At 43.1% G+C, this 24,656-nt stretch overlaps 1 long non-coding RNA gene across 1 annotated transcript in view; it reads right to left on the bottom strand.

The window, feature by feature from the left end:
* Positions 1–1,189: 1,189 nt before the first annotated feature.
* The window catches only part of LOC308584482, a 56,750-nt gene continuing 33,283 nt past the window's right edge, over positions 1,190–24,656 (bottom strand). The window contains exons 9-11 of the long non-coding RNA XR_014006818.1: positions 15,543–15,720; positions 10,611–10,723; positions 1,190–1,404 (exon numbers count right to left, since the gene is read on the bottom strand). This is a non-coding gene — a long non-coding RNA (uncharacterized lncRNA). The remainder of the gene's footprint in view (positions 1,405–10,610; positions 10,724–15,542; positions 15,721–24,656) is intronic.

The following is a 24,656-nucleotide window of genomic DNA, read 5'->3' on the forward strand; positions in this document are numbered from 1 at the left end:
CAGGGTAACCAATATGGAACCCTCTGGATGTCGTTGGACAACAATTACCATTGCCTCTGTCCATGACCAATGGCCATGCAGACTGAGGCTGATGGGAGTTGGAGTCCAACAATATCTGGACCATACCTCTGCTCTGCAGAAACAGAAGTCTTGACTTCCATTTTATTGTTAACTATTGTTGATGTGGTATCTATCCCAGGGGGTTTTCTAAAGAAAGTCACTTACAACAGGGAAGGAAAGTACATTACAGAAGACTCACCTAGGGCAAACAAAACATGTGTCAACCAACATTACAGCTCATTTCCTATACCAGCACATCACAATGTAGTAAGGATAACTTTTAAATTTCACCTCAGTATCCAAAGCTGGTAGCTGGCTTCAGTTTTTCACACCGTGTAGTTTTGTTCTAAAGGGATGTCTATTTACAACCTTAACTGTACGCAAAGAAGGTGGTGGTGCTTGTTTTTGTCTGATATTTATAGGCTATACTTTATAGTTAAAATATATAATTACTGAAGAAGGCATAATGAAATCTTCTATTGTTAGACAACACATAGCAATTCTAATTAACAGGGGAACTGATAAAAGAATTTACAGTGGCACTGCTGCAGGAAAATGCAATTTCTTAGTATGGCTCTTGCCGTTTGTTTTACGGCACTGCGGTTCTTTTTGCATTCATGGTTGATTTGGGGAACTCATCTACAGCAAAACATTTCAGGTACCACCAGCCGTGTCAAAAATACTACAGTGTAACAAGCAACAGAATTTCTGGGATGACACCACAGCTAGCAGCAGAGAGGATGGTGGGACGGAGACACTTACCTAACCTCCTGGCGGGTGAATTGTTGCTGCTTACCATGAGGACAAGGCATGAGGCAGTGCAAACACACAGGCAGGAACCAGATTGGTTCAGCTGATTCATTTTACCGTATTTTTCACTCTATAAGATGCACCAGACCACAAGACGCACCTAGTTTTTGGAGGAGGAATACAAGAGAAAAAAAATATTATGATTCTCAGAAGCCAGAACAGCAAGAGGGATCGCTGCGCAGTGAAAGCAGAATCCCTCTTGCTGTTCTGATTTCTGGGAGAGCTGCGCAGCCTGCATTCGCTCCATAAGACGCACACACATTTCCCCTTACTTTTTAGGAGGGAAAAAGTGAGTCTTATAGAGCAAAAAATACGGTATATTATGAACCGCCCTGTGATCCTTGGATGAAGGGCAGTATAGACATTTAATAAAGAAAATAAAAAATAATTTGCGCCACATTCCCATGTTGTGAAGTGTGAAAGGACTCCTTTAAAAAGTGTCAAGTGTGTTTTGAGAAGTTGTTGTTGTTTTTTGCTCCACTACGTCTGCAGGAACAAATCCTTCCAACTCTACAGTTCTACGACTCTATGATTCTGTGAAAATAAAAAGTATGTAAAAATTAATTTCATGATCATCCCATGGTAAGATTTTGTCTGTAAAAGCTGATTGCGCGAACTTCGCTTCAATGCAAGGTACTGACAGCAATATCACCCTTTAATTGTTTGTATATTCACCATCAACGCAAACTTCTGGATTAAATGAGAATAACCCATCACACCACATTAGTGTTGGGTTAGGACTGGCAAGAGCTAGCTTCCAGTTCCCACTTAGCCATAAAGCTCTCTGGTAGCGTTGTGCAAATCTTGTCACTTTGGTTTTTCTTTCAAATCTTAAGTTCGGTTTTCTACACTTCCACATCAATTTGCAGCTTCTTCTCTTTTTTTAAAAAGACCGTCTGCATAAGAATCCATCAGCATGTTAGCGTGACTTTCTCCAAATATGCACAAATGCAATTTTGCCTAATACCCATGTTTTTGCAATTTTTCTCCAAATATTTACATTTTTTACACACATTTCACCCGAGCATATATGCTTTTATTTATTTTTTACATATTACTTGTCTGGAGATCTGCATTGCAGAATTTGGAGAACTGCAAATTCTGAAGGATGTCTGTTTTGGTTTATGTCTTGTTTCAAAAAAGAGGAAATAAGGCAAGTTTGCCTTGGAATGCAAACTGAATCCAATTTCTTCCCCATCCCTGCTCTCTGGTGATATGGGCCCAGTCACTATCTCTTTCCTTTACCCACCTTGACAGGGTTGTGGTGAGAATAAAAGGGGGGCATGTACCTTGAGATCCTCAAAGCAAAGGCTGGATATAGCTGGATAAAATTAATAAATAGTGAGAGAATTGGGGTGAGTTTTTCTAGGGCTCTGTTAATAACTCAAGAAACATCATGATGATGATGATGATGATGATGATGATGATGATGATGATGATGATAAATTTGTATCCCATCCATCTGACTAGGTTGTCCCCGCCACTCTGGGTAGCTTCCAGCATATATAAGAACATAATACAGTGGTACCTCGGGTTAAGAACTTAATTTGTTCTGGAGGTCCGTTCTTAACCTGAAACTGTTCTTAACCTGAGGTACCACTTTAGCTAATGGGGCCTCCTGCTGCTGCTGCTGCCGCCGCGCCACCGCCACATGATTTCTGTTCTCATCCTGAAGCAAAGTTCTTAACCTGAGGTACTATTTCTGGGTTAGCAGATCTGTAACCTGAAGCATCTGTAACCTGAAGCATCTGTAACCCAAGGTACCACTGTAAAACATGAAACCTTAAAAGGCTTCCCTATACAGGACTGCCTTCAGATGTCTTCCGAAGGCTATAGAGTTGCTCATCTCCTTGACATCTGATGGGAGGGCGTTCCACAGGGTGGGTGCCACTACCGAGAAGGCCCTCTGCCTGGTTCCCTGTAGCTTCACTTCTCACAGTGAGGGAACAGCCAGAAGGCCCTCGGTGCTGGATCTCAGTGTCCCGGCTGAATGACAGGGGTGGAGAATACAAGTGTGCAGTGCTGAGGCCCATGCATCAAGCAGCAGTCAAGAGCATCCAGATCTTATTAAAACAAAGAATGCCTACATCTGTTACTCAAGTTATTACAAAGCCACCAGTGTCATACTTAATAAATAACGAGGCAGGCTTTTTAAACAGAAACCTGATGTAAACTTAACACTCACCCAATTTTTTTTTGAAATGTAACGTTAAAAGCGATCTGCCTATGTAGAAGGAATCTGACGATTTTCCACGCAGAGGAGGAAAGTGGAGCAGCCTGTGCCAAAACTTGGCTCTTTTTGCCATAATCGCTGTGCTGGGATAGCTGTGCTTTAGTACTATTTGTGTAAAACAGCGTCCCAGTGAAATGTGGGCCAGGAGTGAAGGAGGGGGGGAAACGCACAGAGAGAGAGAGCAGCCCAGACACTGCTGGTTTATTAAAGTGCCCTTCATTCACCTGCTCCATCCAAATCAAACAGCTCTGATTGGCGTTCCGTCTTGTAAAACGGGTATTGTGTCAGCAGTGGGCAGCTGGAGTCCTCTGAGAATCTTCACTTGTCAGAGATGAATCAATCATCTAGAAAGATGTCAGCATCTGCCCAAACCATTTTATATTAGAATAAATGGCAGATGGTGGTGTTTTTATATTTAATCAGTTCCACCAAATGCAGTTTCATCTCTTATAAAACTAAACCATCTGCAGCATGTAGGTGTACAGATCTAGCTAAATGCCCGCTGCAGAAACCTCTTCTCTTAAAGGTAAACGGTACAAGTTAGTGGCAGCATTTTGGCACCATAAACTACAGGAGGAAGGGGAGGGGGGGAGAGATTTGACTTTTGCTTTTTAAATATCAGTGTGTTCTTGCAAAGGCTTTCAGTGTAATCATGCCAATAATTTATGTGTAGTATCAAGGCCCGTGCTTAATTCATAATTTAGATGGCACATATCTGCGTCAGCCTGCCCTGGATTGCATGAAAAAAATCACCTCCCCCACTATGTATGTATGAACATACTTCTTTTTTTTGCAAACGCCTTTGGCTATGTGCAATGAAGTTTATTTACTTCGCTCTGGGTGCAATATTTGTCCATCTGCAGGCCAGTGTGATGAATCTTTTACTTGGAGGGAAGTCCTGCCAATGTGACAGGTTGCAATGCACACTTACCTGGGAGTGAGCTAGATTGACTAAAACAGGACTGACTTCTGAGTAAACATATATAAACTAGTACTTACCTTTAAAAGGTTGTACTGTTATTCCCCGATAAGTGAGCACAGAATGAATTTTAAAGCTTTTTTGTCATTGCTTAAACCTATTGATTTTACTTAGCATTTTATTGATCAAACGTTGATAAATAGTTTTATCATTTTTCGTCGTGAGCATTTTTCCTCATTGTTCTCAGGGCAGGGAGATGCTCGAATCCTCTCCTTCAAGGATGAGGAAACCTGTGGCTGCCAGCTCAACAACTTTGTCTGGATTTTCACTTTGGGGAATATGCCATCCCTACCCAGACCACAACTTTCATTAAGCCTTCCCAGGGGTGCCAACTTGAATAAAAAAAATGGGGGGGGGCTAGGTAAGCCCTGCCCTGCATAATTGATCACATGATGCAGTGCATGCACACCATTTGAATGGCAATGCCCATCAACTTGGGGGGCCCAGTCCCCTCAAATATTTTATTCAGGGAACCGAAGGGACCTTGGCCCCTAGTCCCTTCCCATTGGCACGGCTGGCTGGGGCCAGGAAGTTGCCTTATACCAAGTGAGGCTGCTGGTCCATTTAATCCAGTATTGTCTACACTCTCCCGGGTTCCAGGCAGGAGTCTCTCCCGGCCCTACATGGAAACGCCAGAAATTGAACCTAAGACCTGAATACAAGGCAAATGTGCTACCGCTGAGCTACAACCCATCTGCAAAACCGATGGGAGTCTGGAGGGCTACAGATTCCACCCCCCTGCTCTCACCGTATAGTACAGTGGTACCTCAGGTTACATACGCTTCAGGTTACAGACTCCGCTAACCCAGAAATAGTACCTTGGGTTAAGAACTTTGCTTCAGGATGTGAACAGAAATGGTGCAGTGGCAGCGGGAGGCCCCATTAGCTAAAGAGCTAAAGTGTTGCTTCAGATTAAGAACAGTTTCAGGTTAAGAACAGACCTCCAGAAGGAATTAAGTTCTTAACCCGAGGTACCAATGTATATGTTTAGCTGCAGAAAGGCATGGTTTCCACCACTCCCAGTTAATCTCTCTTTCTTCCTTTCTTTTTTTGGTCACGATTTCTGAGTAGAGCAGGTTGGGTACGTTGGCTGCATGGTATTTAACCAAGATGAAAAATAAAAATAGACACCCACAACTTTAACGTAGATTATCTTTTGAGCGCATACGTCTGAGTAGCACCATCTGGGTGGGGTTTGACCAACAGCAGGTTAGAGAGCTGATTTCAAATACAAGCAGATGGATTTTCCCCTTACTTTTGGCTGTATGAAGCAAGTACACATCTTACCACCAACTGGACTATTTGTGAGCAAGTAGCATCGTGGAGAGATCAACTATTTCAATATATTGGACTGTGTTCCAGCGTATGCTTCGACTGCAGCATTTTTGATGCTTCTCAATTCTTGGCAATCAAATTTTTGAATTGGAGTGTTTAGTATGTTCCAAGTCCAGTATCTTAAAAGTGCCTACAACATGTCAGAGGACATTTACCCCTTCTTGTTGGTGAACTAAAGTATATGTGCAATAACATTACTAAGTTGCTAAGAAAAGTCTGGATTTATTTAAGCATGAACAAACACACAAACAAACACACACACACACACACAGAGAGACTTTTTTTTGGAATACCATCTAAGACTGCAGTCATGTATCTAGAACTAAGCATCATTGAACCCAGTGGGACCTTTTAAGACAGTCAAAAACTAAGGATACTGGGTGGGAGCAGCGTGATCTGAAAGTGGGGGATCAGCCCCTGGTCATGGTCAGATCACTTGCTGCTAAGCTTTAGGCTCTCAGCACCATTTCCCCTCAGCAGAGGTGGGGGACCTGTGAGATCATCATCTGAGGCCCTTCTCCGTGTGCCTCATCCACGAGGGGTCCAGAAGGTGGCAACACAAGAACGGGTCTTTTCTGTGGTGGTTCCCTGTTTGTGGAATGCTCTCCCCAGGGAAGTTCATCTGGTGCCTTCATTATACAACTTTAGGTGCCAGGCGAAAACATTCCTCTTCAACCAGGCCTTTGGCTGATTAACATCCAATACCCTTTTAAAAGTGTTGTGGGATTATTGGTGTTATGTACTGAGTTGAATAGGATCCAAAATGCAGAGTCTGATTGGTCCTAGAACAATAGGATTCAGAATGCAACAGTCTGATTGGTCCTAGAGCAATAGGATTCAGAATGCAGCAGCCTGATTGGTCCTAGAGCAATAGGATTCAGAATGCAGCAGTCTGATTGGTCTACAGGAGCCACCCAATCCAGCTCCAGGTGGAAGTGAATCTGCAACCTACAGGAGAATCCCGGAATTAGCCAATCACGTGGGGCCCATTGTGTAAATAATGTATACAAAGCAGACATTCTGGGGGAACTTCCATTCCTCCTCACCACTATGAGCTGGATAAAGAGCATGAAATTCACTCTCGACTCCAAATATATTTCAATTGGTTTGCTTTGTTCTTATTTTTTATTATGCATTTTGTGTTTCTAAGGTCGTATTTTTATGTTGTGAACCACCCTGAGATGGGTGAAGGGCGGTACACAAATTCATAAATCAGTAAAATACAATAAAATAAATAAAAATCCAGGATCTTCAGAAACGGCAAGTTTTACTCTCAGCTACATATAATTGTGTATCTTAACAGCCTAATGCATATAAACAACACTTCCGATTGCCAAATACATTTCGACCATACGGATGTAATTTACCTATCAATATGTGCCACTGAGGAAGACCGTATGGTCAAAATGTATTTGGCAACTGAAAGTGTTACTTGCATTAGGATGTTAAGTGGCACTCTCTTCTGTCATTAAAAAGACCCCTAAGGATCGGTATTGGGGTCTGTGCTTTTGAGCTTGTTCATAAATGATCTGGACTTGGGGTAGACAGCGAGGTTGCCAGGTTTGCTTGTTCATGGTGGTTAGAACAAAAAGGGATTGTGAAGAGCTCTTAAAGGACCCCGCCAAACTGAGTGAATGAGCAGAACAGTGGCAAATGCAATTCAATGTAAACAAGTGTAAAGTGATGTTGGGGCAACAACAACAAAAATCTTAATTTCACATATACACTCAACTGGCGTTGACTGATCATGAACAAGACCTTGGGGTCATAGCAAACAGCTTAATGGAGACGTCGACCCAGTGGACGGCAGCTGTGAAAAAGACAAATCGCATGCTAGACATTATTAGGTCGGGAATTGAAAAACAAAACTGCCAATATCATAATGCCCTTATACAAATCTACGGAATACTGTGTACCGTTCTGGACGCCTTACTTCAAAACGGATATTGTAGAGTGGGAAAAGCTTCAGAAAAGGGCAACCAGAAGGGATGGCGTGACTCCCCGATGAAGAATGGTTGCAGCGCTTTGGACTTTTGAGTTTAGAGAAGAGGCAAATATGAGGTGAAATGATAGAAACTTATAAAATTATGAATGGCTTGAAGAAAGTGGATAGAGGTTGGGGGTAATCTGCCCCTCTCCTAACAGGCAGGAGGTTCTTGTTATGCTAAAACATTTGTATTTCCTCATTTGGTTCAGAAGCTGTTTTTGATTGGTATATACTGTACACAAATACATTGAGCAAAATTTACAGGGTAGGGTTGGTAGGTCTTAACTTTGTACATTTTGTTACTCAACCAATCTGTAGATCAAGCAACAGGTCAATAAGATCTGACTGCTCAAGACAGCAGTCCAATCAGTGGAGTCTGGGATTAACCCAGAGCACTGAAATTAAATCCAGCTCCTGGATCTATATCTGCGCTGACCACCCACTGCCTTGGAAGATAGCCTTGTACGTGTGTGAAGCCTGGGGCAGCTACCCTTGCTTACCCCCAACACTACTCCAAATGGCCTGTCACCATAGGCCATGGGTAAGCCCAGGAGCCGGAGCTGGCCCAATTGCCTTCTAAATCCAGCCCACGTACGGTCCGGGAATCAGCGTGTTTTTACATGAGTAGAATGTGTCCTTTTATTTAAAATGCATGTCTGGGGTATTTGTGGGGCCTGCCTGGTATTTTTTACATGAGTAGAATGTGTGCTTTTATTTAAAATGCATCTCTGGGTTATTTGTGGGCCATAGGAATTCATTCAGTTAATATTTTTTCAAAATATAGTCCAGCCTCCCACAAGCTGTGAAGGACAGTGCACTGGCCCCCTGCTGAAAAAGCTTACTGACCCCTGTTCCATAGGTGCTGGTTCCTGGGGGCCAAGGCACTTTGGGCCCCCCAATTTTTTTAGGGGGGCAAACCCCCTTAATATTCAGAGGACATTCAGCTCCTCCCCCTAGGTCCTCACAACCTCATGTGTGCAATGTCAGGACATTGTGCGACCTCAGGGTATTGTATGACGTTGCACACATAACACCAGGACGTCGGGCCCCTTCAGTCGTCTGGAAAAGCTGGCATCTCTGCCTATCACCAACTTTCTTCGTCCCCAACCACTAGCAATGTACAAGGCAGGGGGAGGCTGGTGTGCTCTAGCCAGCAGTGGCTCTTCAAGGTCTGAGCCAGAGAGCCCTTCTTAGCCTGTCAGCTAAGATGCTGTGACCTTGTTCTATCTGCTTCTGTATTTTCCTCCAAACCTGATGGAGCTTTGATAGCCTGGTTTGTGCATTCACATCTATGGCATTTTCAGGACTCGAATAAAAAAGAATACTAATAATTGTGCAGAGACACCCTAAAAGAAATCACAACATCAACTAGCAGTATGTGGGGGTTTGAGTTTGGTTGGTGGTGGTTGTTTTTTTAGGAAATTCACAGCTTGCAACTTTTGGCTAAGCAGGCTCCTACCAGCACACCCTTTAACTGAGCCAACCAACCACACAGGAAGGCCACCTCTGCTGAGAATTCAGTGCATCTTTTATAGAAAATGACAATATGGCACGGGGATTATCTAGAGCTCTCCTGTTGTCCTAGTGAAACATGCAGTGGCCCTGTGATGCATGTCGCGGCAAAACTTTGTGATTCTCCCCCCCCCCAAAAAAAAAAATTGATGCAAATAAATCACAAAGCCTACTGACTCAGCTAGGTGGGCAAATCAAGATAACAGAGACAAAACATTTGGTTCTGTGCTCTGAGCCAAAAAGAGACCAAGTGCATCATTGATTTGAGGAGGGAAAAGAGGGATCAGTGAGAAATGGGGTTCCATTTGCATTTAAATACAGACCTGCCTAATTCACATTTTCTGAACCAAAAGAGCCATCCTTCACAATTTGCGCTTTTCCAAGTTTTGCAATGCGGTTCTCCAACGTAGCTATCTGTACAAAAATGCATATACTAGAGGGGAAATTGTGCATAAAATGCACTTGTTAGTGAAAATGACATACAGAAATGCATTGTATCGGGGAAAATTGCTTTGCAAAAAAAATGCATATTGGTCCAAATTGCATGGAAAATGTATATATTGGGATAAATTTGCTCTAAAATACTAATGAGTGTACATGAGGACATTTTTATTTTTAAAAACTCACATGTAGAAAAGTGGAGAACTGAGCATACAATTAGAAAAACTAGAAACTGAGAGAAACTGAAATTGATGAATTCTCCTGACATGCTATGGGGCAACACATCATGGATCTCTAGACCTTTTCATCACAAATTAATATATTTGGTACAATTCGATGGTGAGCGTGAGACTTTGCATCTCTGAATCTGGCTTTGAATGCTCCCCAATGGGGAAAATAACCCTGACATGTACATTAAAAAAATCATTTTGGGGATAAGACTGGTCTAAAGCCTTCTCTCACACATGATAGTTTTAGCTCTACAAATACAGTGGTACCTCGGGTTACAGACGCTTCAGGTTACAGACTCCGCTAACCCAGAAATAGTACCTTGGGTTAAGAACTTTGCTTCAGGATGAGAACAGAAATCGTGCTTCGGAGGCGCGGCGGCAGCAGGAGGCCCCATTAGCTAAAGTGGTGCTTCAGGTTAAGAATGGACCTCCGGAACTAATTAAGTACTTCATCCAAGGTACCACTGTAGTCTTTTGTTTTAGTTCAAACATGCAATCCCTGACCTACAATCCAAAATGGCACAGGAAAAATATTTATCCCGTGATTCTACCAAGTACGTAAACTGCCCTGCAGATTCCAGAAGGGAGGCCATTTTGAAATCTGCAGAATTTCATTACAGCTGCAGTTCGATATGCATTTCCTTTGGAGTAAGCCACATGGAACTCAGTAGGGTTTACTTTTGAGTAAGCATGCATGGGATTGGACTGGTAGAGGTCAATCCCGAAATTGTCGAAGCACTCATTACACCGTGCTTCAACAGAATACATGCTGTGAAAATTTGCCGCTGATTGTAAATATGATTCGCTAATGTTCTCTGGGTTGAATGTACTGTGCTCTCCCCCCCCCCTTTCCATCTTTCCCCCTGCATGTAAATTGATCTACTGCGTCAAAACAGTACCATTTAAAACAAAAGGGGTTGATTTATAGCCGGTCCCTAGACTCATAAATCACACCTGCAGTGTGGTGCTCCAGAACCCCTGTGTTCTGCCAGCATTTACCTTTTATAAATGGTCGGGGCTTACCTCCCATTGTGATGGAGCCTAATACAATTGCATTCTTCTCTCCCAGCATTCCCTCTCATTATTCTCACTGGGGAATTCAGACCTCGATTTTGCATCCATGTCAGGTTTCTTTTCTTAAAAAGAAAAACAGGAAAAGAAAAAGGAATGCTGAATTAAATATGTAAACTTGTATTTTGTAGCTCTGCCTACTCTCAGACATGTGAGGTTGGGCCTCCACTCCACCCCTTTGAGTTACCTAAGAAGAGAGAGAGAGAAACAAACATATTATTTTACTGATAAGGTAACTATTTTGAACAAAAGTGGCCGTATTTCAAAATATCACATGCAGAGAGTTTGCGATCTGCAGCTAGCTGAGATACCTGCTTTGGCCTTGATGCCTTTAAATGCTGGTATTTGACCCTGTATCTTTCCATTTCCTTGGTCCTATTAAACAGGTTTTACCTGCAAGGTGTGTAAGAGAAGTGGGGGGGGGGGAGAGAGATACCAATCTACTGACCCTATCCAACCCTTTTCTGTATTGTGTAACGCAATAGATAGTTGCTAGGCTCCTGAGAAATTTCTACCTGCTTTGGCAGCAAGCATTTGCCCACCCAACTGCTGATAGTTTAGGAGCATTCCTCACACACAAATCAATGGGCAAGAACGTGTAAAGTGGTACCTCGGGTTACATACGCTTCAGGTTACAGACTCCGCTAACCCAGAAATAGTACCTCGGGTTAAGAACTTTGCTTCAGGATGAGAACAGAAATTGTGCTCCGGCGGCGCGGCGGCAGCAAGAGGCCCCATTAGCTAAAGTGTTGCTTCAGGTTAAGAACAGTTTCAGGTTAAGAACAGACCTCCAGAACGAATTAAGTACTTAACCTGAGGTACCACTGTATTTATTATTGCTACTGGTATTAAATTCACATACCACTCATCATTCCACAAGAGCCCAGAGCAGTACAGGAGCGTAGGGCAGGCTTCATGATGGACTTGGCCAGGCTAACTAATATTCACCTTCTTACTATCTAAAACCTAAATGCTAAGGGTTTTATCCCAATGGCGGTACCCCTTCCTTTCCTTGTGCTTCCCCAAAATCTGCTCTGGAGGGTCCCCCAACCATCTGGAATAAATTTGGAGGAAGTGTTGGGAACAGCAGGAGAGAAGAGAAGAGGGATTTTTGTTGTTGTTGTGCAAACTGAAGTCTGCAGCCCAAGTGAAAACGCAGTGTTAGATACAACTCTAAGTCCCCATTTCCCTGCTCTTCCAGCAGCAAATGAATGCATAGGCCTTCCAAGGTGGCATTAGGTGTGTGCATTGTGTGTATGCCTTCAGCAGCAAACAATCAAGTTTGCTGAGCATTCGTCCTGATTTGTTTGCACAAAGTTTGCACAGAGGTTAGACAGTGTTGGCTATTTATTGAGCAATCCTTTTTATTTGTTTGCACTGGGGGAATTATACAATGTTGTATCAAGTATTACCCTACACTTCCAAGTGCAATTTTATTTTTATTTATTTATTTATTTATTTATTATTATTATTATTATTATTATTATTATTATTATTATTATTATTATTATTCCACCCATCTGGCTGGGTTCCCCCAGCCACTCTGGATGGCTCCCAACAGAATATTAAAAACATGATAAAACAGCAACCATTAAAAACTTCCCTAAAAGGGCTGCCTTCAGATGTCTTCTAAAAGTCAGATACAGTGGTACCTCGGGTTACATACGCTTCAGGTTACATATGCTTCAGGTTACAGACTCCGCAGAAATATCAGAAATATTACCTCGGATTAAGAACTTTGCTTCAGGTTGAGAACAGAAACCGTGCTCTGGCAGTGCAGCAGCAGCAGGAGGACCCATTAGCTAAAGTGGTGCTTCAGGTTAAGAACAGTTTCAGGTTAAGAACGGACCTCCGGAACGAATTAAATACTTAACCCGAGGTACCACTGTAGTTGTTTATTTCCTCGACATCTGATGGGAGGGCATTCCACAGGACGGGCGCCACCACCAAGAAGGTCCTTTGCCTTCCTAATCACAAAAAGTGAGTTGGGGCGGGAGTGGCTTTGTTGCTCCCAAGCACCAAATCAATTTTAATTGCACAATCTAATTTTGATTGAATCTCCAAGCTCTCAAATAGCAACAGTCTGGAAGCACCTCAGGAAACCAATGTACATGACTTGTACCATGATGGAATCTCCTCTCATGTCGGTTTCAAAAGACTGGAACTGAAAAGCTAGGGAGCTGGGTACAGTACCCGTATATATCAAGAAGCAAATTCTTTACTCAATAGAGGTCTTTAGCCTCCCCCCCCCCAACCATTCACACATTAAAATAGCAGCATTCTTCTGCATTCTTCAACATGAATGAGTGGGGCCAGGGGCAGAGAGCTGAACGAAGGATTTCCCTTACTCCTTCCCCCATTTAATTGACACATGAAAAAGATAGTCCAGCTAATCTCTAAAAATGGTAATCCTTACAGTCTGAAATTGTTTTAGAAGAAAATCCAGGCGCCCTGACAAGCAGGCTGAAAGGCTTTAATTGAGCAATGGCCTGGATCTGACCCTTATCCTGATCTCAGGGCTGACCATACGTGCTCCAGAAGGGCTATCCAATAGCAAAGCAGGATTCCATACTCTGCATTCCATTTCACTTACAAAATCTTTATTCGGTAAATTTGTTCTCTCAGCTATGGTGATGGGAATACACTGGGGTTTTGTTTGTTTGTTTGTTTTGCTTATCTAGACTTCTATGTCAGAAATGGCTCATTCCAGATTCTGCATTTGGGCATTGTAACACCACTGATGTATATATCACACGCAGGGCCGGATTTAGGTTTGATGAGGCCCTAAGCTACTGAAGGTAATGGGGCCCTTTATATGTCCAGCTGTCCTTTGTCGACAACAAATTGCCACTGTTTTTTGGGTTGAATATATGCTATATGGTAATTTATGGACCTAATAGGTATCTAAAGCCATTTGCACATGCAGAATATAGGCGCCCTATATATAGAAATGAGGAAACCAGTGATATTTTAGGGAGCAGGCTAGCAGGCGGAGCCCATTATTAACATCACAGTAGCCTACACAACACAAAACACTGTTGCTGTACGGAGGATTTATTTTATTTGGGTTTTTTTTTCTTATATTTTGGAAATGTACATCCAGGTTTTTCCCTTTAATTTTTTTTGGGGGGGCCAAAAGGGAGGGGCCTAAGCTATAGCTTGTTTAGCTTATACAGTGGTGCCTCGCAAGACGAAATTAATTCGTTCCGCAAGTTTTTTCTTCTTGCGAGTTTTTCGTCTTGCGAAGCACGGTTTCCCATAGGAATGCATTGAAAATCAATCAATGCGTTCCTATGGAGACCGTCCGGGGACAGAGGGGAAGCGCCGCGGGCCTTCCCCTCTGTCCCCAGACCTGTTTTAAAGCAAGGGAAGGGGCAGCGGGGAGAATCGCTTCTCCCCGTTGCCGCCTCTTGCTTCAAAAGAGGTCCGGGGACAGCGGGGGCAAGCTTCGTTTTGCGAAGCAAACCCATAGGGAAATTCGTCTTGCGAAGCAACTCGAAAACGAAAAAACCTTTCGTCTTGCGAGTTTTTCGTCTCGCGAGGCGTTCGTCTTGCGGGGCACCACTGTATGTAAATCCGGCACTGATCACATGCACCATGTAGACGTTGCTTACAGCTCCTCTGCCACTACCACCTCAATATGTCTTCCAAGTTACATGGGATTATAAAAATGCCTGGCGCACTTTATCACTTAAAGTGAAACCAAAAAGGGTGAATAATTTGCCATAATGTAGATTCGGTCACATCTGCATAGCAAGGTACAGATGTAGATGTAGAGATATCCCTGAGAAGGACCATACAGTATGTGCAGTGATGGCTGGATGCTGAGTGACTCTGAGTGGGAAGACTAGGAAAAGGCTGGGGTTTGATTGGCGTGAACGAAATCCTGAATACTGCCTGACGGAGGCTCTACAGAGTTTCAGGCAGGGATCTCTCCTCCTACTGGAGATGCTGGGGAATGAAACTGGGACATTCTGCACTCAAAGCAGGTGTTCTACCATTTTGCTATGCCCCTTCCATAGGCCTCAGGAAATTATATCCTTCCTAGAATCAGTCTCCACTAGGAATGGGTGAAACTGAAAATTTTTGTTTCTCTCGGTTTCTCATTTTTCCAGTCTTAAATTCAGTTGTCCACATTTTCACATCAGTCACTGTTTTCTTTTCTTTTCATTTCATGACAATTCATCAGCGTTTTAGTGCAAATTTACCATGGCATGCATATTTTTGCAAATCAGTTTTCCCTTATATAGTGCATTGTGCATATCATTTTCACTAACAGATGCTTTTCTGTGCATCTCTCCCCTAGTGTGTGCATTCTTGCACACATTGCTTGTCTGGAGAACTGCAGTGCAAAATTCAGAGAAGGGGGGGGGGAGAAAGTGCCTGATGTGAGTGATGCACTGGTCATGAGCAAACACTTACCTGTGGAGGTGTTATATGCAGCCAAAATCACTTTTTAAAAGGCATTTAATCTTTATACAACTGCTCTGTGAGCCTTGTGTTTTATTTCAACAAGTGATCCCTTTGGCAAATTTGGACTTGTGTTATATCCTTGGAGAGGGAGTTTGGTAGATAATGGTCATATTATCACCACCATTAATTTCAAGGCTTGGTTTAGGATTGAAAAAGCTGTTGCACCTTTAAGGATTGATAAAGCAGAAATTCAGACTGAAGTGGCACTGTGAACTTCTTCAGAACAAGTTGTGTTTGTTTCCTTTTAGCACAAAAGTGGCATAGCAGTGTAGACTCCCTAGAGATGCCACAGCTATTTTCAGTGGTGACAGGCACCCACCCAGAGCATGACTTCTAACCTGTTCAAACCTCTTGGAATACTAAGCAGAAACTCTTCCTCCATAAAGCAAACGGAACAAATAACACACTCACCCTTTTATTCCTGTAGCATCTGCCTCTCTTTCTATGGCATGCCGGCTTTGCAAGCTGATCGTGTGGTTTTCTACTCATAGATTTCAAAGGGAGCTGGATTAGACCAAATATGCTCTCAATATGGGGCATGAGATTCCGCAGGGAACTGCGCATTTAAACCAAGGGCGATATACAGCATCTAATTAGAAATGAACAACAATAGAAGAGCAATGATTCATCCTCAATACATTATGATAACTCTTATTAGGGATGCAAAGCCATCTCATCTATGCTTTGGTTATCAACACAGAAATTATGAAGTAAATTAGGTCTTCAGCAAGCTGATGTAATACTGGGGGGGGGAGGTGTGTGTGTGTGTGTGTGTGTGTGTGTGTGTGTGTGTGTGGAAAATAAAATTCAAGCATATAAAATGTTATTTTACATTAAATGAACCTGCTCGATAGGCGGAAGGAATACATCTACGAACTGCAAAAACATGTTTTAAAGGCACGGGAAATTGTTTATGAAGTTCAAATGGAAGTTTGAATGTGTATTAAACAACCACAATTACCCTAGTAGATGGCAGGATCCAGACTCAATCCAGACTGAACGCAGCATGTTGAGGATGAACGTGAATAATTCCAGATTGTGCAAAGACTATATTTTTTGTGTTACCGACAAGTTAATGCATATGCAGCATGAGAGTAGAAGTCTATCACTCTTCCAGGATCTCTGGAATTTGTAGCTGTTTGGGGGGAATAAGGGCGGGTGGCGCTGTGGGTTAGGACTTCCCGATCAGAAGGTCAGCGGTTCAAATCCCCGCGATGGGGTGAGCTCCCATTGCTCGGTCCCTGCTCCTGCCAACCTAGCAGTTCGAAAGAACGTCAAAGTGCAAGTAGATAAATAGGTACCGCTCTGGCAGGAAGGTAAAGGGCATTTCCGTGCGCTGCTCTGGTTCGCCAGAAGCAGCTTAGTCATGCTGACCACATGACCCGGAAGCTGTACGCCGGCTCCCTCGGCCAATAAAGCGAGATGAGCGCCGCAACCCCAGAGTCGGCCAACTTGTTGTGGGGATTCAAACCGCCAACCTTCTGACCGGCAAACCCAAGAGGCTCGGTGGTTTAGACCGCAGCGCCACCCGCGTCCCTGCATTATAAATATAATGAATAATAAACCAACAGATCCTAAGGAAATACAGAACCGCATTATTTTGCCAACTATGTAGAATAACTTCTTTTCCATTGTCCTCTCATCAACACATTGTTAATTCTTGCATACTGTTTCATTGTCTTTATGGCAATAATTGCAAACCTGGCTCTCCTTGAACTATGACTCCCATCCTAGTTGACCACTGAACATTTTGGCTGGGGCTGAAGTGAGTTGGGTACAACAACATTTTGAGGTCCTGCTTTATAGCACAGAACTACTCAACTGAATCTGTGAATGAAATATGTCTATTGCCGTGGTTCCCAACATGGGGCACACACCCCACAGGGGGGCAATTTGATTTTTAAGGGGGGCAATTCGAGAATGAGTTAGACCAAGCTAATGGCCTCTTAGGCTTCCTCCACGTGAATATGAGGTCACTTTTTGAAAAATAAGAATTATATGTCACAGGGGGGCATCAGGATTTTAGAGATCCTTAGGTGGGGCATGGCCAAAAAAAAGGTTGGAAACCACTGGTCTATTGCAAGACAAATCATATACTGATAGTGATCATCTACAAGTCAGGCACCATAAAAAATATTTTTGTAAAAATGCATTTCCTTCTCTGCATCGATTCTGACCGGGCTATAAATGAGGTGCAGAGAGATTTGCAGAGATTCCTTTTTTATAAACTGAATATTACAAATATATAAGCATTTGCACATGTTTATGCCACATACTTACATTATGGAAAAAAACATAAATATTTGACCTGCTTCCATAATGCAGTGCTAATAAAATCTTTTAAAACAACAGGCTTCAAGAGGGATTTGCAACACGAATGAATGGTTGCCTTTTGTAATTGTGTTAGTTTTCTTGGTTATAGTACTAATGCTTCTGTCTTTGTTTCCGACGTCCTTTTACACTGCATTACTTGTGGCATTACACAACTGTAGCTTTTTGATCAATATGCTCCCATGTCACACTTAATTTCACTCACACCAGCAGATGTGGTGTGATACACGGCATGTCACCATCACCACCCTTTATGCACACATGTGCTTCTGCCCCCCTCCCCCCATGCATCACATGTGTAAATGGCAGGAAAGAACTGCATGCTGGGATACCATCCCAATCTTCATCCTGCGATTTTCCAGGTTAACGGAGACGGAAGCCATTTTATTTTCCTGGAAGCGGTTAACAGGGAAATGACTGCTTGACGTCCACTAGAGTCACAGAAATGGCAATATTCTGCCTCCCTCACAACGCTTTGCAATACTCGCTGTTCAGCAAACCTGCACGGCATGAACAAAAGATGGCCCACTTGCGTTTCCCAACTTATTTTTAGCCCCAAGTTCAGTTCCAATCTTTTTATCTTTTGAAATCATGAATTTCCAGTATGACAGATAAGAGATCAGATATGTGTGGAGTTTTTACCCATCTCTTCAAAAGGAGAGCTGCTGACTGTCTACTGTATTATAATGGAAGTGGCGCTTGAATAACAATAGAAGGAACAGGCCTATTATTGCCTTAAGCTATAATTAGTTTTCTGTCAAAGAAGTAAGCAGATTTCAATCAGAACTGGGGTTTTTTTTCTAAAAAGAAAAAAAGGGGGGATTCAGGATCTTTGCAGCAGAATAAAGTGATTAATTCTCCTCCCGCAGAAGTCATATCCCCTAGATTGCTTTTACGGGCCTGTACAAATGTATAGAACTTTTACACATTTCTAGAATGAGAGTTGCTGTTGTTGTTGTTGCCTACTTAACTGTCACAGCTATCCACAAAGAATCCTAGGATCTGTAGTTTTGTGAGGGTGCAGAGAATTACCTGATAAAGATCCATAATGTCCCTCACAGAACTACTGTTCCCAGAGTACCAAGAGAGAGAGAGAGAGAGAGAAATCAATGTTTGAATCAATTTAAATTTGGGGAGCGTAGGGACACCCTTAGTGACACAGGTGGAATCTTTTGTTGCTGTTTAGTCTTTTAGTCATGTCCGACTCTTCGTGACCCCATGGACCAGAGCACGCCAGGCACTCCTGTCTTCCACTGCGTCCCGCAGTTTGGTCAGACTCGTGTTCGTAGCTTCGAGAACACTGTCCAACCATCTCGTCCTCTGTCGCCCCCTTCTCCTTGTGCCCTCCATCTTTCCCAACATCAGGGTCTTTTCCAAGAAGTCTTCTCTTCTCATGAGGTGGCCAAAGTATTGGAGCCTCAGCTTCAGGATCTGTCCTTCCAGTGAGCACTCAGGGCTGATTTCCTTCAGAATGGAGAGGTTTGATCTTCTTGCAGTCCATGGGACTCTCAAGAGTCTCCTCCAGCACCATAATTCAGAAGCATCAATTCTTTGGCAGTCAGCCTTCTCTATGGTCCAGCTCTCACTTCCATACATCACTACTGGGAAAACCATAGCTTTAACTATAAGGACCTATAAAAACCGTTCTGAAAATGGTTTTTTTTAAAGCGTTTTTAAAAATACATCGAATTTTCCATGAGGCTCACCATCGCCATCTAGTGTCACATTGTATGTTGCACTTAAAACACACTTAAAATGTTTTATTTGCAAAGTTCAAGTCTTGGGAAAGGCAGGGCAAACAGGGGTAGAGAAATGACTGCCAGGTTGTAAATGGATTCCAATGCCTTAAATATTTCAGAGTTTATAAATGCTGAAAGGCAGCAATGAAATCATGGATCACTAGGAAGTACGAAGGAAAGAAAACTTTTGTTGTTGTTTAGTCGTTTAGTCGTGTCCGACTCTTCGTGACCCCATGGACCAGAGCATGCCAGGCACTGCTGTCTTCCACTGCCTCCCGCAGTTTGGTCAAACTCATGCTGGTAGCTTCGAGAACACTATCCAACCATCTCGTCCTCTGTCGTCCCCTTCTCCTTGTGCCCTCCATCTTTCCCAACATCAGGGTCTTTTCCAGGGAGTCTTCTCTTCTCATGAGGTAGCCAAAGTATTGGAGCCTCAGCTTCAGGATCTGTCCTTCCAGTGAGCACTCAGGGCTGATTTCCTTCAGAATGGAGAGGTTTGATCTTCTTGCAGTCCATGGGAATCTCAAGAGACTCCGAAAGAAAACTGGTGTGTGGTTTTTTGCAGGGACTGAAACTTGAGAATGGAGACCTTCATCTCTCTTCTGCCAGCTCCTTTGCTAAAATATTAGTTTAATATTATTTGAGAGATTCATCTCCTTCTCACCCTCCTCTCCCCTCCCGGCTCTTTGTTGGCATCTCATTAGAGCCCATTAGTGCAATACTTGTTACAGTTCATTTAGGGAGGGGGGGGAATCATTAAACACATGTCACTTCAAAACTGTGCGACATAACATGAAATTGAAATGACCTTCGTTCTGGCACGGAGCAGCACTGACTTAGAGAGAGCACTCCTGAATTCTAAAAAAATAAAAATAAATGTTACTTAGCCTGATAATAGAATTCCAGCAGCATGCCAAGACAGTGACGACCATTACCTACTGCTTGATAGCAGAAGTCTGCAGATTTCAGCTAGAACAAAGGCATTAAGGGTTAGTAACCTTTCCTTGTGAAACTGAACTAGAAAGGGGTGATGTAATGGTTCTAGGGGTTGCTCGTGCGTAAGCAGGTACCTATCTCCCCGGCTGGGTGCAAACACTTGGCTGGGTTGCCAAAGTGAACCTTTTTCTGTCCGGACAGCCACTCACCCGTGGCTGACTCAATCGCTGGCAGAATCCGTGAGTGGGCGTTTCTTAAACTTCTTCCAGCAAAGAAGTTATTTGATGCCTAGTCTCCGCCTACCCTCTCTGCACGGAAGCCTTCTGCGCAGGGAGGGCGTGGGCAACGGAGGACCCCTACTCTCCCCGCTGGTCCCAGGCAAGGAGTCATGAGACCGCCTCGCCACTTCCCCCAGCTGCCCCCCTTCTCCACTGGTGCTACGCTGATTCTCTTCCCCAGAAGATGGGCTGCTCCTCCCAATCCCTGGACGCTCTCTGGAATCCCTCTGGCTTTTGCTCTCCCCCTCCAGTACTGATGGCAGTTCCCTGACAGGTGAGGAGAATTGCAGGGGGGACTGGGAAGGTATATAACAGAGAGAGGACAAGGATGAAATTAAGAGTCTCCAAGCTGTTTTTACACCATGCAGTTAAAGAATCCTGGGAACTGTTGCTTGTTAAGGGTGCCGGGAGCTGTAGCTCTGTGAAGTGTAAATCAGGTTTCTCGGGGAATGATAACAGATTTAAAGGCATGGTGTGTCCGCGGCTTCGATTGCGGGTTTTTATTCTAAATTTAAGGTTGTGGTTGCTTCGATTTGTGTTATAGGTTTATTATCGCATTTTTATCTGAAATATACTCGGAGTTGAGTGTGGATTTCATGCTCTTTATCCAGCTCATAGTGGTGAGGAGGAATGGAAGTTCCCCCAGAATGTCTGCTTTATATACATTATTTACACAATGGGCCCCACGTGATTGGCTAATTCCGGGATTCTCCTGTAAGCCAATCAGGTCACGGATTCACTTCCACCTGGAGCTGGATTGGGTGGCTCCTGTGGACCAATGAGACTGCTGCATTCTGGGTCCTATTGTTCTAGGACCAATCAGACTGCTGCATTTTGGATCCTATTCAGCTCAGTACATAACATTGTCTATAACCTTTTCCTCAAGAGGAGCTCTGGGAACTGTACGCAGCCTGTTACTCCTCACAGCAGCCTATGGGGTGGATTAGGCTGAGAAACAGTAACTGGCTTTCCGCAAACAAATCAGGATGACTGTTCAATAAGCAGGTCATCTGGAAGCAACCCCAAGTTGTAACAGTCTCAACACAACACCACACAGGCTTTTATTATCATTGCATGCAGCGCATTGGAGATCGCCTTGGGCACTGGGAAATGTGGAAATATGATTTTTGATTTCGTAAAAAAAAAAAAGAACAAATGAATGAGGATATAGATCTAAGCCCAACAATCAATTGAGCCGATAGTCCTCATTTGATTAGACTAAAGTTGTTTCCACATGGGAACACTTTAGCACTCTGGAAGCTTTGATTTTTCTCAATAAGCTGGAAGTGAAAGAACAATAGCGGTACCAAGTAGTATTTAATATAATGCCCTATTATTTCCTTCCCCCATGCCCAAGTTCCTTCTACAATGTTTACCCACAGGTGATTCCCACATGCTAAAAGTCCTTTTCCAATTATAATTAAAAGCTTCCGGTTTGTTGATTTTGCCCATTTTATTGCTTCCTGTTCTGTGTGGTTGTGTGATAAGTGACAAATTACCCAAAGGACGCAATCCTATACATTAGGGATTGCCAACCTGGTCCCCACAGGTGCCATGACACCTGTGAAAGCCTTCTTTGGCATGCCTGGGCATCATGGAGAGAAGCAGAACTGACTATACTCTTTCTAATTTTGTGTTATGCCACCCAATGGCAGCCATGTTGTGTTATTCCACAACTCCATGGCAGCCATTTTGTGAATAGCACCCGCAACACTTTTCCAAAATTCAAAATGTACCCACTGGTCCAAAAAGGTGGGTGATCCTTGCTATACATGTTTACTTAGAAGTAAGCCCTACTCACGTCTATGAGACTCCCCAGAAAACGTGCTTAGAATTGCAGCCCGAATTGCCCCTTATTAATTAGCTTCCGATCCATGCTGGGAAAGGTGTTAATTACTGGTTTCTTTGCATTATTTTTATTTTATTTCTTTGCACTTAAGCAATTAACCCTGACTTGCTAATTAGAATCATCTGTCTATGGAATTATATGGTTGAGGAAATGCCACAAGCCCTAAATCTCCTGTCTAAATCTTAACACGGGTAAATCATGGAACGGTTTAGTGATGAGCTGGCAAAGGTGGAATAGGAGCATTGAGTCTTCAGGGGGATATTCCTTTTTTAAATAAAACATTTAAACACTGCTTTTCAGGACAGCTGTCCGCACAAGGCAGGATGTGAGGAAATGGACAGAATACAGCATGAGGGCAAAGTAGGATGATATTGTAGGTGTGAAGTTTCCAATGAACGCATTTATTCTGTGTTTATAACTACGTTTAATAACTATCCACCTGTAGACAGCAGGACCATTTAAATAAAAAAGCTAAATCTAGATGTAATAGTCGCTGTACGCCATATTCAGAGTAGCGCCACTGAAATCAATAACTTGCCTATTAGGTTTACTGAGTCTACTCTTGAGTATGACTAACACTGAATATATCACCCATAGTCTCACTTGGCGCCCATGTGTGGGTGCCCTTTTTATTTCTTGGTATCTGTTCACTGGTTTAAACCATAAAAACAAATCAATACATTACTCTCGTACAATTGCAGTGCACTACTAACCCCTGATCTGTTCTGCTGGAGAAGGTTCAGATGTGGCAGAGATGAGCCATCACCAGACTCAGCTATACAGGTGCAAATAAAACGTTTCAAGTGTGTTGTAAAGTGCAATATACAAATGTGACACTAGATGGCGACAGTGAGCTATGGCAAATTCAATGGGGTTTTTTTCCCCAAAACTTTTTTTAAAAAAGCATTTTCACAGCGTTTTTTAATACATGTGTAGATTCCACTTCAAGGGTGTGGAGAGCTCCACTGCCATGAAGACACCTCCTGTGGTCAGCATAGTAAGAAAAGCCATTGAACAGGGTGTTTTGGAACAGAGTGTTAATGGCTTTGGCTCTCCTGGATCCAAAGAATTATGAATTTCCAGAGTGACCCAATCCTCAGGTCATATTTCTCCCTGAAAAAACGCTCTGGTCACTTCAAAAACTCAACTGTAAAGAACTATATTTGCAGCAGCTCAACAGTCCGTGGAGTGGGCAGAACAGGTACTAGTGCAATTAAAAACAAAACCAAGTGTCACAACCTTGCCAAACTGTCTCCTCATTGCCCAAGGCAGGCACCTCAGAAACATCCACAAACCTTGCATCATGACCACCACATCACTGAAAGAGAAGGAAGGAACGTGCTCAATCTGTTCCTGGAACTACCAATGCCATGATTATGCAAACTATCACAAGTCCCCAATTGTTGCTAAACAATTTTTAAAATAACAGGAGGACGGGCCTAACCAACAATAATGTGAGGACAGACCATGCTAGCTATGCCGTAAGTTACTTCAAAGCTCATTTCAAGCTGTCATAGATCTTAGAAGCTGCAACTTCAGAACTCAGTCTAGGCAAATAAGAATAATGTTTAGACTGTGCAGAAGATGTTCTACAGCTTCAGGAATGTCACTCCGATGCTGAGGGTCATTAACTTTCTGCATAATTCGTTCATTTCCCCCCTCGGCTTAGGATCTCCCCTCCCCACTGTCAATCTTCAAAACTCCAAGATAAAGACATGATTGGTTCCTCAAATCTGCTTGAATGAGGGGGTCCGTTGCTACTCCACCGGGCGCGCTTTCCAAGCAGTGGCCCTTCTCTTAAGGTCTAGAAACACAAAAGACATTTTGTAATTGCCAATCCTTGAAATCGAATTGGTGATGTTTCAGTGCATGACCCATAAAGGAGAGCTGTGGGGAACGCACATGTGTTTGACATACACTTTCCACCTCTTCGAGACTTACAGATGGAATCAAGATGTGCGAACAAGGCTTCCCAAACAGAGACAAGGGGATGTCAAGGTACCTGGCAGAGTGCCATGTGTCAGAGTTAAAGGAAGCAGATACGCCATGGGGTTTGGGACCCGCCTAGGTGCTGCTGACGATATCAGATTCCAGAACCTTACAGCAAGAGGACTTTGTGAATAATGAAAAGCAACACAGCAATTCCTTTGGGAGAGGCTGGCTGCCAAATGGGCATGAATGTTAACGAGAGTGTCTTCTCCGTTTTGGAATGTAATAACGATTGTTTGATGGGGCTGTGTGCATTCCTTCATTTGGTGCTCTTTATTAGAAAGAAGAAAACTCCGTTCCAAATAAAAAAAGAGACAATAATTGTGTTATTAGCGTATGAGCTGTGAAACCACCAGCAACTGTTTCCTGCAACAAACAACTTCTGTGGAACTTGTAGCAGAAA

This window comes from Podarcis bocagei (assembly GCF_964188305.1).
Source record: "Podarcis bocagei genome assembly, chromosome: 3".
In the NCBI taxonomy this organism is placed as follows: Eukaryota; Metazoa; Chordata; class Lepidosauria; order Squamata; family Lacertidae; genus Podarcis; species Podarcis bocagei.